The sequence below is a fragment of the Gambusia affinis genome, linkage group LG10 (genome assembly GCF_019740435.1).
Source record: "Gambusia affinis linkage group LG10, SWU_Gaff_1.0, whole genome shotgun sequence".
Taxonomy (NCBI): Eukaryota; Metazoa; Chordata; class Actinopteri; order Cyprinodontiformes; family Poeciliidae; genus Gambusia; species Gambusia affinis.
The window spans coordinates 3,699,326-3,713,331 of NC_057877.1; the positions used below are offsets into that span (position 1 = coordinate 3,699,326).

Genomic DNA, 14,006 nt, shown 5'->3' on the forward strand with positions numbered 1-14,006 from the left:
TGTCTCTCCCTCTCCTTCATTCTTCCACAACTCTCACTTCACCTGTTGTGGTAAGAGACTGAGCGGCAGCGGGGAAAACTCTTTGGATGGCTGTCACGGTCCAAATCAACAAGGAAACTTAAAAGTGTTGTAGAGGAAGTCAAACAATGAACGGTTCTACTTTTGCTAATAAGTTTTATAAAGGATGAAATGAATAGTAAAAGGAGAGACGAAGGAAAGTGATTCATGGTTTTCAACTCTTTACACCAATAAAAATGTTAATCCTGAAGCCGTTGCATTTGGTAGTCTTTACTCGGATACTGCTAAATAAAACCAGCTAATTAGTAAATCGATTAGTTATTTATGTAGATTATTTATGTGTGTAATTTAAAGCTGTAGCCTTAGCGCTGTCAATCAATGCTCCTCAATGTGCTTATGGCAGAGAAACAACTTGCAGTTCCAGGAAAACCGTTTATCAGCCATCATCAATGGCTGATAAACGGTTATGCTAAAGCTAGGTAGCTTTAGCTATATGCTGTGGTGACCCAGCTGAAGCTTAGAATGAGGGGTTCACCATGAGAGTGATTGTCAGCGGTAAGACTCCTCAGAACACAACATGAGAATGACTGAAAATACTAAACTAAAAGGTGACAAAGAAACTAACACTGAAGAACCCAAAACTATTATTCCAACCTTGCAGAGAACCCAAACCCGGAGAGAACATGGCAACCCAGGACTTTCTTTTCTGCAAGACAACAATCCTACTGCAGCACCCGTACGTAGAAAGAAAAAAGTGAAACACAAACTTTAACAAAGCTGTATTTCATACTTTCAATAGAACCTACAAAACAATCTGACCTGTCAAGGAAGCGGTCCTTCTACAATTACGGCTCATTCAGCTTATTTCCAATTAATATAATGACCTCTCAGTTTCATCTGCAGCCTTTGCCGTGACAATGGGAGCCCGCTGGACAACTCTCTTTGAAGCCCGATGTGGTTTAGGAGGTGAAGGAGGACTGAGCAAACCACACACTTGTGATGAATGACTTCGCTGATCCATTACTGTCTATTTCGGTCTGGTAATCCAAATGGGAATGCCCACATCAAAGCCTGGCTCCTTCCTTAGAGGAATTCCCCTCATACTTGGACATGCAAATGAGCAGCGCCTCCTCCAGGCCCCCACACCTGATTGAGGCGTGCAACGCCATTGCCAGCGATGCTCCATGGGAATTACATACCAAGGGATGGCATCCAATTGGACCAAACTTCCCCTAAGTAATTTGCTTTGGCATTATTCGCTGGCATAGTCGGGCGTTGGAAGCACTTCCCTTTATTTCACGGCCATGCCGCGAGATTTCTGGCCGGACCTCGCTTGGAAGCCACATTATGGCTGAGCATGGAGAGAAAGAAGGATTTGGTTTTTACAAAAGAAAAGAACACGGATCTGTGTCGAGTGTCTGCACTCATTCAGGTTTTGGAGGATGTTTGCACTTGTTGCCTGAGCTTATGGCGAGATGTTGCCGATTCCTTGGCTCTTCCCGATTCCTGTTTCGAGTCAGACGATTGTCTCCGCACCGCCAGACAAGTTTTCACATCCCGGCAACAAAAAGACTGTTAATCTAAAGCTACAACTACAATACTAATTCATAGGCGTAATGCAGAATTGGAAAAACAAGAAGGAACGTATTAAATGTACGCGTGTCCTTTGGTGTCTTACGAAACGTTTACATAGAAAACGTCTGGACAAAATAGGAAGAGTATTGGGAAAATAGACAAATGTTATGGTTCCAATCCATGGTTTCCCATAGGGACCACAAGTGGAAGACAGGCAAGGGAATTCTTATTGAATTTCTTGTTCAAGAATTCATAATTGTTTTACATTTTTCTCAAAATTCAGCTCAACCTATTGAGATGAAGGTACGAGGGGGCATGGAAGAGATTATCATAGTTTAAGAGGTAAATACTGATTAGTATGGTGTGAATTTGTATTCACCCCCTTCTTAAGTCTAATACCTGTAAATAAAAATCAATGCAACTTTTGCTCTTACATAACAGTGGAACCAAACTTTTAAAGAGGGAGAGGGGAATTATGTAAAATCAGCATTTGGGCTTTATGTTATGTAATTGCTACTCCCTCATCAAAAACTAAGATTGAGTTGATTCTTTAATGCTCCCCTGCGTCTCCTCCGCTCAGCTGGATCTGTGCATCTGCTGAGCTAATTATAGGAGATACAAAGTGAAACGGTGGTAAAAATGTTGTTAAAGGGTTAATGAAGAAATGTTGTGATGACTTCCTCAAGGTGGAGCGTTGGAAAGAGACAGAGGCCCAATTTCACGGCGTTAAATCGTGAAGTCTACTTTTTTTAAGTTATATTTGATTTATACTGCATTTTTATAATAGCTGAAAGTGACATAAATTACTTGTGCAATAAAATGCCATTAGAAAGATTCATGTCTACCACTCTAATTATAAGGGTTATATGTATCACTTTATTCAAACTGAGGTCTTAGATTTTAGGTCAATAATCCAAAAGGTTTCCTCGTGGATAACAACATAGCAACAGCAGTGTTTAAAAGGCAGGGCGCCGTTATGCGACTCCATCACTGCTGTGAGTTCATAGTTACGCTGGGCCGAGTCCTCGCCCCCTCCGCCTCCCACCATAATTAATTTGTCTTAATTGCCCTGCTGCTCTGGTCGCTGTCCCAACATTATTCCTGCGCTCTCGGCAGAGTTAACATTTTTAAAAAAAATCTGCGGGATCAGTCAGCGGGGGCACCGGAGGAACAGCGAGCCTTTTGTGTCCCAAACAAAGTCGACAAAACAACCACAGCATGGGCCTTTGTGCTGCCATCACAGGAATAGTGTTTATTAGTTTTAGAGAAGAAAGGAGAGCGCCATCCAATTAATAGAAAATCAGCGGAACATTTAATAAGTTCGGCTTTCTTTGTTGGTACTACCATGACATTGCACAGAGAAATGTTGGATTTGTGCTTCACAGCTATAAAAACCATACTGTCTCTTTAAAATGTTGATCACATAGCTGCTATATTTAATTGTTATTCATGAAAAGAGACCAAAAACCATTTGTATATATTTTTAATCAAAGATAAATTAATGTCTTGTAAAGGTATTAGTAGCTTTTAAACCACATTTTGCTCTGTTATAACCTCCAATATTGTGTTTTAATGTGATTTAATGTTGCATAAATGTGAAGTTGAATGAAAGGACAGTGGACACCTGCATTTTCACAGTTCAGTATTCACAAATTCACCTATTTGCTAGTTTCCCTGTGGCTCTTAAGTGCAAAATATCCATGAAAATTTTTCTTATTCACAGGTTATTTTAATAGGGCATTCCTAAAATATTCAAACGAATTAGGAATCTGAAATACCCAACGCAATGCTGCTTGACACGTTTCTGGTTGGTGCATGAAAAACAACCAATCCAAGAAGGCCATTCATTTTCGTCTTAGCTTCTGTGGTAGTGAGTTGCTCTATTAGCTCTACATATATACATCATATATGACAAAATAAATGTTACTTTCTGATTTAACACCTCAAAACTGGGCCTCTGCCTCTTTAAAAACTCTTCCTCTTTCTGAAACTGTGCCGCCAGGAAGTCATCGCAAGGAGGAGCTTCGTCCTCAAAGGTGGGGCTAGCTCCACTCAGGCGTTTTCCACAGCTGAATGGTTGCCATGGAGACTCAAGGATTTCTCAAACATGCATGAGAATTCACTGCAACACTCCCAGTGTGTTTTTGATGAAGGAATAACATTGTAACATGATGTGAGACATTTTAAATATTCAAAATAAATAAACAAAACAGAAACAACAAACAAAATGAATTATGAACAAAACTGTCCTAAAAAGAAGCAAGATGAAAAACAGCATGAAGACTTTAGTGCTCCAGTATTTGGTGGAAAGCGAGAACAGGAAAAAAAAATGCAAATGGAAAGTATTGAGTTTGTTTTAATTTATCATGTAATTGGTTGATTTATTGCTTACTGTGACAGGCCTAATTGCACATTGAGAGGACAAAAATGTCTTTTAGAAACACGGTTTAATAATATAAACTTTTTTTCCCGTCCCATCAGAAGCCAACCTCCACACCTCTTTCAGCAGCAGAACGCCCTTCTTCTATCCTCCGTTAGGCCTCAGAAAGCCCCGTTCTCTGGATTTGTGCCTTTCTTGTGTTCCTTTCATAGAGCACAGAATGAAGCTGAAAGGCAGGGCAAACTTCCTCGCCGCCCCAGGACTGGTCCAAATTGTAATCCTATTCCTCTGTTTATCAAAAAAAAAGAGGGGGAGAGCAGAGAGAGGGAGGCATTGAGCTGACAGCTTGATTGTGATGCTCCTGTCTGATAACTCAGCTAACCTTATCCATCTATTTCACCTCAACCTTGCAGCCATGCTTCATCCTCTATCCTGAAACACACACATCCACGCAGGCTTACCTCTCTCTCTCACACACACACTGTCTTTCTATCATTCCCGTAACACACACGCACGCACGCACACAAATAATCACTGCACACCTCTGACCCCTTTATCGAGTGTCGGTGTTAATCCTCATCTCCCCGCTCAATGCAGAGCACAATCACAGGGACCCGCAGGACCTGCAGTTAGCGCCGCGGTTAAGTAGCCCACGGTGAAGAAGTCTGTGATAAAAGTGGCACAAAGGGTCAGAAGGCGCCAGGAGCCCGCGACCGGCCGCGGCCCGGAGTCGGGACAAGGAGGCGGGGTGAGGAGGAAGTCACGGGGCAATGGAGGGACTGAAGAGGAAGTGGAGGACAAAGGGGAGAGCGTCTATAGCTGGGGTGAAGCTAACACTGATGAAATAGGAGAGTGCATGAAAAGCCGCCTTCTGTCTCTCCAGTTATTTATTAAAGCTCTGAGTCTTTACTGGGTTCCTCATGAAGGAGGAAACAAAGAGTTTTGTGATATTCTGTTCAGATGCTGATATTGCACAGCAGTAAGACTGCATTTCGCTGCATTTGCACAAACCAGAAAATTGCGCAAACTCAAATTGCAAAAATAATTTTTTTTAATGGAAACACAACAATTTTAAAAAAAGAAAATTTTAATAAAACTCTGATGTTCCAATAAAAACGTTTTTGAGCTAGGATATGAGGTTGTTTTTCAGCTGATTTGAGATAGTTGCATTTAGCAAAACCAGAACAGAAACACTTCTTGCACATTACGCAAGTCACAGGATCAACAGTCGGATGTTGCTACTGGCAAAAACCAACAAAGAAGAAGACAGGAAGTAGTAGGAGGATGTTGATGGACCTGGCTCCATCAGAGCTCTCACAGCATCACACAGGTCATAAAAAAGGGTCACGTCAACGTGCTGAATCCATAACTCCTCTGTAAACTAGCCAATTACAATTTTCCAAAAACACAGCATACATAGCCGCTACCGGGGTAGTAAAGCTAGACAAGCTAAATGTGTTAGTCAGTGGTGAAATGTTAGCCTGGGAAAAACTAGCCAATTGTCCTACGTTATTTACAAAGGGTCTAGGCTCTTGGCTGTTGAGAAACAATTACTTCCTGGAGGCGGGGTCTCTGTTGAAGTTTTAAATTTTACCCAATCGCTAACATTTGTCCGTGATGTATGTAATGCGGCAGTTCAGAGCTGTGAGGCTTATGGGAAACTGCCTAAGTACCCGTCCTCCACTGCTTGGAGAGAAATGCCAATCCAAAAGAGGCGGCTATTAATGTTGATTAAATATGTGTAGGCGTGCCCAACACGGATTGACTGCTTCGTTCACTTCCTGCACTGCCGTTGCTAAAACTACAAGCAATCTACAATTCTAACGAGGAGAATCGACGTCATTGTTCACAACTCTCGTCTCTGGTCAAAAATCTACTGGAGACAGTTGGAGTCTTTTTTTATTTTCCGAGTGGAGTTGCACAGGAAGGCAATGGCCAAGCTAGTAAAATGTCAACACTGATCATTTTGTCCCACTTTTAAAATGGTAAAATCCTTTTCACAGTGACTCGCACATACGGTGTAAACTTGCTTCTGCTCCTAATGTGAAGAATTAAACAGTGTTCAAAGAAGGAAGACCAGACATGAAATCAATACTATTCCTATATGTTTTATTCTTAGAGATCACTGGAAGCCACAGGTTTAAACTTGTTAAAAGCCCACAAAAGTCTGATCTTTGGGTCTCCACACTCATCCCATAATACATTGCTCTTTTACATCAATAGGTTGCTACGGAAATACAGTAACAGAAATTAAGTTTGCCTGAAGAAATGTCCAATGCAAGAGTCAAATTATTTATCCTTTCAACAGAAACACTGAACTCATGAGTTTACTTTAAATTTCTAAATTTACTGTGACTGTGCATCGAATCTGTGACTTGAGATTATTGGATTGAAATATGGCTCCAAACGATCAATTCTGATGCTAATTGGAGTTCTTGTTTTGTAGGGACTCTTGCATATGAGCCAAGTGCTACACCTTTCTCCCTCCATTCATCATGTCAACAGGCCAGCCAAAAATCAACAGGCCAAGATGCATTAACCAACAATCCACCTCCCTCACTCATCACTTCCACTCCTCCCTCATTACTGGGTGCCTGCACATTAAAGCCCCGAGTCCTCTTTTAGTGAAGTGAAGTTGACCAAGCGCGAACATTACCCGGCCTGGCAGTCATCAGACGTCTGCTCAGCTGAGAAATCTTTTATAATTAATGGTGCCTAATTGCTCTGCACTGAAAAATGACTTATTTTTCCCATTAAAGCGTACTTCCACAAGATTTTACATTGATGCACTGTGGAGTGTTGATAAGTAAAATATTCAAATTGGAGTCATTTGCAGGTTCTATGTTAACACCTGGCCACTGAGGAACGGAAAATCAATCAAGCACAGTGCAGGTAGCTTTAATGATACTGTTCTATGTTCGGAAAACATTCATCAACTGGTTCTGGAACACGTCCTGAGACACAGGAAGTGCTCTGACATGTACAGCGCCGGTCAGAAGCTTACACACACTCAGTATTGGGATGGATGTTACGTTAGTTCTAATTATGCATTTTAACCATTTCTTTTGGGATTGGCTGGTATGAATATACAACAAACTTCAAGGGATTTTTGGTGTACAAGTTTGAATTTGCTGTGGATTCTTTTAAACCCAATCCCATCCATCCATCCATTTTCTAACATCCGTATCCCTAGAGTTAATTAACCTGACAGTCATGTTTTTGGACTGTGGGAGGAAGCCAGAGAACCCGGAGAGAACCCACCATGCACAGGGAGAACATGCAAACTCCATGCAGAAAGACCCCGGGCCGGGAATCGAACCCAGGACCTTCTTGCTGCAAGGCAACAGCTCTACCAACTGAGCCACTGTACAGCCCAAAATCCAATCCCAAGCAAGGTTATTATAGTTAACTAAAACAAAATAAAAACTGAAACTGAAAAAACTTTATAGCTAACTGATATAAATAAAAATGGTAATTAATGGGAAAAAGCTACAACTGGAACTACACAGTGTTTAAAAAACTAACCAAAGCATGCTGAAATTATATATATATATATATATATATATATATATATATATATATATATATATATATATATATATATATATATATATATATATATATATGCGATACCCTTTGTTTTCATGTTTCTGAATATATTTATGAGGCTTTCAAACTGATGGCAGCCCTCCATACGTTTCTGTTTACCTTTCAATCAATGTTGTTTTACTGTAGACAGTGGTACTGATCTTCCAGCATCTTCTGCTATATAACAGGCAGGAGGCTCTGTGATTACCCAATTGCTTTTTGAACATCCTAACAAATTCATTCACGTGGGCAGGACAGAATAAATCAGAAGTGTGAAACATTGAACACCTGAGTTTTCCAAAAGAACAATATCAAAACTGGTAGTCTGATATTAGGACTCTTAAATAAGCCCATACCTGGTTTATTGTGTTTTTGGTGCAGCGCCACCACAGGTGAGTTGGAGGGGGACAGGTTTTTCAAAGGCTTTGAAAAGTGCAGTGTGAAAGCAAACTGCATCAAATGAAAATGTAACAATTATTGCAATTTTGTTCCCTAATCAAACTGAGTCTACCGTTCACAACAGAATGATTCAAATCCCAAAATAGATATGACGTTTATGTCCAACACATACAAAACGTGTGTGTAAATTCTTACACACTTTCTCTCTTTCTCTCTCTCTCTCTTTCTCTTCCTCTCTCTACACAGCATCCCTGTCAGATATAAATGACGCCTGACACTGTGGCCTGGAGGAGAGGGCTGACAGAGCAGCAGTGAGATGAAGATACTTCTCACAAAGCCAGTAGTGTCCCCGGAAGACCTGGACGCCAGCCTCTGCTGCTCCGGGGCCACGTGTCAGTCAAAGCGTCCTCCAAACAGCCACTCTGAAAGCTGACAAACTTTATCACCCACACACAAACTTGTAGATTGACAACTTAATGCCGGGACATCTTCAGTGTGGGTTCAAAAAAAAAAAAAAAAAGGAAAAAATCTGGGATGCCTTTCAAAAACAAATCAGGAATTGTGCATCAATAGACTCATCACCGCATGTCTCATGAATATTTCTTCATTTCCAATTGCCAGGGCCGTCGGTGGCTTTTGATTCTTCTTGTTGACGGGGACTAATGCGAGTTTCATGGCGACACGGAGGACTTTTGACGTGATGTCTGTCCTTTGTGCCCAGAAACAATGGCGGCTGCGGCTCTGGGGGCTTTTCAGTGTTGAGGAAGTCCCAGACGCAGACAGGAAGAGAAGGCGACGCACAATGTTCGGAGATTTCCTATCCCCTTCAGGACAGTCGGATCAGTCAGTCAAAGGGCCCCTCCGTGGGCCCCGGGGTCAGGGGGCCACGCCACTCACACGACACGTTACAGAAGCTCAGTGTCTCCGATTCATGATTGTGTTAAAAAGGGCAGAGAAGAAACGGAAAGGAGGAGAGAAAGAAGGAAGGAAAGGAAGGGAGATTTGATTGTTTTTCTTTTTTGGTTTAATACATTTATTTTTTAATGAACGTGCATTATGACATCACCATTTAACACCCTAAGAAAAATTCATATTAACAGAGTTATGAAAGAACCCCAGAAACTCAACTTTTACTTTGTTTTAAACCATCAAAGCAAACAGTGTCAGTGTTTTCAACTGCAACATTGTTTATATTGTTTCTTCTGCTAGATTAAATGGAAAATGTTGCTTGTCCTCTCCGAAAATGTTATTTCAATGTACTTGTTTCTTTCCAGGATCATATACAATAGAAATTATAGACTAATTAAATACACATTTTTTTCTTTATTTCAAACAAGTTTAAAAAAAAAAAACAAACAAAAAAAAAAAAAACAATGATACCGATCTCGTATAGTCAAGAAACGCCTGAAGAGAAAGAGTAAAAAAAAAAACATTTTTATATAGTTCATTTATTTTCAGTGAATGAGCGACATATATCTTGTGACACCTGGTATCAAGATATAAAACCAAAATAAAAAATAAAACATATTATATAATAAATTACATTAACAGCCATCCAAAGATGAGTTCTCCTTCTACCACAATAAAAAATAGCTACTCCAAAACTCCAGACCTGACAAAATGTATCCAGGTCTGATTTATAGAAATTAAATTCAAAACGAAAAGAAGAGTAAGAAAGGAAGAAAAGGAGGATCTGTGTAAAACTGCTGCGAGTGCTTTCTTGCTAAAAATATCTACATGGAGGGAGGGTAAAAGAGTGAGAGCAAAAGGAAACAGGCCTTTTACAACTTTGAAGAGAAAGAGGCTGCGGAGGGAGAATGGAGAAAATATTTACTCAGGGAATTAGTTCAGGATCATTGTGTGCGTGCAGGGCTTTAGTTCCCTGGCTCCATTTCAAGGCCCAAGTGGCTCAACTGGAGCTCCCTCCAGGGCAGGCCTAATTATCACAGGGCTAGGGCCATTAAAATGCTTAACTAACCTCGTTTCTCCAAAACGCACAGATTAACGCCAGCCTCCAGCAAAGTGTCGGGAATAACCCCGCTGCCTAATACCCTCTTTGATTTTTTTTTTTTTTTTTTCCCTCTAATGTGGAGAGGCGAGGCAGAGGACTGGTGTGGTAATATTTGTGGATGGATAAGAATGCAGCAATGTAAGATCCCACCACACCAGCCCCTATACTCTGTAAATAGAGTAGAAATTACAGTCGGTGTGTTTGGAACCACAGGTGACGCCCAACAGCAACTGGCGGCTTCTTCCTCAGAGCGATCCGTGGAGATTTCTCTGAACCGCGCATTTAATTTGATTTGATTTCCTTATAAATCCAGATGTTTTGTGAAGGGGTCAGAGGTCTGTGAGCGGACATAAAAACGAGAAACATCGTGAAGGCCAAGGAACCACAGCAGAGATATCAGGGATTCTTTACCCAGAACCCATCCAATCACTGAACAGATGCTTAGAACAGATAAATGTGTGGATGTGCCAAAACTTTCTCAAGCTGAACAAAAACAAAACTGAAGTTATTATTTTTGGACCTAAAGAGGAACGATCTAGAGTCAGTGCACAGCTTCAGTTATTACAACTAAAAACCAGTGATCAGGCCCGAAACCTGGGAGTAGTGATGGACTCTGACCTGAACATTCAGAGCCACATAAAGACAGTTACAAAGTCGGCCTTCTATCACCTGAAGAACATTTCCAGGATTAAAGGACTAATGTATCAGCCAGATCTAGAGAAACTCATCCATGCGTTCATCTTCAGTCGTATTGATTATTGGAACGACGTCTTCACAGGTCTGTCCAACAAATCAATCAAACAGCTACAGCTGATCCAGAATGCTGCTGCTCGTGTTCTCACTAAAACCAGGAAGATAGAGCACATAACACCAGTTTTAAAGTCCCTCGACTGGCTCCCTGTAGCTCAAAGAATAGAGTTTAAAATACTGTTGTTAGTTTATAAATCACTGAATGGTTTAGCACCACAATACATTAAAGGTTTGCTGCTGTTGTATCAACCTTCCAGAACCTCTCAGGTCTTCTGGTTCTGGTCTGCTCTGCATCTCCAGAACCAGAACCAAATGAGGAGAAGCGGCATTTAGCATCTATGCACCACAAATCTGGAACAAACTTCCAAAAAACTGTAAAACAGCTGAAACACTGACTTCCTTTAAATCTCAACTAAAAACCCACTTGTTTAGAGTTGTATTTGAAACGTAATAAAATACAAATTTATTGATGGAACCTGACTTAATGTTGTGTTTTTATTGTTGATTCTACGTTGCACTGTGTTTTTGTGTTTGATTTGATGTAAAGCACTTTGAAATGCCTTGCTGCCCTTGCAAAAAAATCCCATGAAAATCACATGTGATCACATGTGGTTCACACAAATTTTACATGTGAATGATGTGAATCACATGTGAAAGCACATGAATACGTGTGATTTTGGAACGTTTCGTGGTAAAATCACATATGAATCACACATTTCCACATGTGATTCACACATTTCCACATGTGATCACATGAAAATCACATGTGAAAACGTGTTTTTTTGTGTGATTTTCACATGTGAAAATCTCATGTGATCACAGGTGATTTTATCACGAAACGTTCCAAAATCACACGTATTCATGTGCTTTCACATGTGATTCACATCATTCATATGTAAAATTTGTGTGAACCACATGTGATCACATGTGATTTTCATGGGATTTTTTGTAAGGGTGCTGAAATGTGCTATACAAATAAAATTAGATTGATTGATTGATTGATTTATGATTTTGATGATTTCATTTGACAAAGAGTCATGTTTAATGCTTGTTTCATGATGGAGAAAAACAAATCTGCAGCAGTTCCCTAGTGAACATGCCGAGTTGAGACCAGGAGATGCTGTGTGTTTGTTTGTTACAGCCATTATGGTCAATGATTTGGGATTGTGTCGGATTCCAAAAGGTTCACTGTCTAAACCTTTTAAATTCTATCTTTCTATGTATTTTGCCAATTTATGTAGGCTCACTTATGTTATCTACAAATATTTCAATGCATCGTTGCTTAATAATGATGTGGAATCATCATTATTAACAGAGTTTCTTGTAACTGTGATGTGTGGTTTTAGACACTTGAAGTTGGATCTCAATACTTTTAGAACCTGTTAAAAACCCCATCCTTTGTACATTAGAACCTTAGAAAAAGCAGAGAGTGTGATTTTGTATAATCTTCCACCTTAACATATCAAATGCTTACTCTTGGATGATGCTCAGTCAGCTTTTTTTTTTTTTGCTTGGTCACAACAAAGTGCATATTACTCTTAGAAAAATGTCAAACTCTTATCTTCATTTACTACTCCAAGAGAAGTAAATGAACCAATTTGTTCCAGCATGTGAAGACACTCAATCAGAGTTTCCAGATTTTTTTTCTGGATGTAACGTGGACCTTGACAGGGTATCCGCACATTTTATTCAGCGATCTTGACCTTTATTTCTTTTCTTGTAACTCTGTCTTCACTTCACAATGTGTTGATGGCCAGTGCAGGTAGGGCAGTGTGTGTGTTTTTGTGTTATCGAGCGTCATAAAAGGAGGACTGAAAACCGCAGCTGAAGGACAAAATTAATGTTATTAACTATCGCAGCAGAGGTAAAGAAACTCCAAAGGAAAGAAAAAACCTGACAGGATCTTTACAACAGAATGAAGTGAAAAGCAAGGAGGGCAAATTTAACGAAAAAGAGCCATGATCTGAAAGGAATGATGACGGAATAGTAATAGAAAGGAATCAGAACCAAACGTGAGGCTCGATTTCTGAGCAACACAGCAGGAATGTTAATATGGAAGACATAGAAGTAAATAAACACATAAGAGTAAAACTAAATCAATGATTTAAAAAAAAAAAGCTAACAGAAACTGAAGAGCAAAATACAAACAGAGCAAAATCTATTGATGATGTCAGTTTTATATAGTTTCTGAAATTTTTCTTTGACCCATTAAAAAGGTTTTAATAGTTTCACTTTACAAACATCTTATGTTTGGTTTGTGCTTGACGCCTGTACATTGCGGCAACAATTTTCACCCTATTTAAACTCTGTGTCTCCGTGTACTATGATGTGTTGTGTTGCCAAACATTCTTACTTGGTCTCATCTGTCCAAAGTTCAATCCAAGGTTTGCAGAACCTGAATTTGTGCCCATGTTCATTTTTTGTTCAAACTGGGGGATTTTATTTCTGATTGCAATCTGACCTTGGGGTCATTTTGCTGGGATAGTATGTTTGAATATTGGCGACCTCTTTAAATTGTACTGTATGATGAACTTCAAGTTGTATAAAGGGACAGTCTTGTGCTTTTTCCAGCCACAAACAAGCATTTATGATACCCTCAGTTATAAAATGCTGTATGCATCAAATACGACTTAAAAGAAAATTAAGGCCTTGAAATTGGCCCTCTGTCTCTTTAAATCTCCTGCTCTTTCTGAAACTCCGCCTTCAGGAAGTCATCACAACATGGTTCCTCTATTAACCCTTTAGCAACAGTTTTACTAGCACTGTACTGACAAGTAGCTCCTATATTGAGCTCAGCAGATATGTAGCTCCCCCAGGTGTTTGCTAATTGCTGCTGGCTAGTCTGAAGGAGCTGAGAGGAGGAGTCGCAGGGCAGAGCTGATTTGTGAGGCAGAAGCTTGGAGGTCTGGAAACTGCAGGAGAAGCTTCGTCCTCAAAGGCAGGGCTAGGTCCATCCAGGCATTCTGCACAGCTGAATGGTTGCCACGGGAGACCAAAAGATTTCTCAAAAATCCATGAAAGAATCAAGGCAACACTCTGGGTGTGTTTTTGATGATAGAATAAAAAATGATAATATTATGATGCAAAGCTCAAAAACATTAATTTTGCTGCCCCTTAAGCATCCCCTCATAACAATATGCAATGCAATAACACCAGTAGATTATGCTTTTAAAAATTAGAGGCTGCAATAGACACTCACTTTAAGTTTCAGGATTTATGCATTGAAAATGAACCAAGGTCATTTGTATGCAGTGCACTGTGTCATGAATATAATTAAAGTTGGCA

The 14,006-nt window shown here is 40.0% G+C and overlaps 1 long non-coding RNA gene across 4 annotated transcripts in view; it reads right to left on the minus strand.

Moving 5' to 3' along the window:
- LOC122838176 overlaps positions 1 to 14,006 on the minus strand; it is a 141,888-nt gene that overhangs the window by 21,023 nt on the left and 106,859 nt on the right. The window contains exon 5 of one of the 4 annotated variants that reach the window (XR_006371852.1): positions 4,091 to 4,261. The exons of the other annotated variants lie outside the window; for them this stretch is intronic. This is a non-coding gene — a long non-coding RNA (uncharacterized LOC122838176). The remainder of the gene's footprint in view (positions 1 to 4,090; positions 4,262 to 14,006) is intronic. 4 annotated transcript variants of the gene reach the window in all.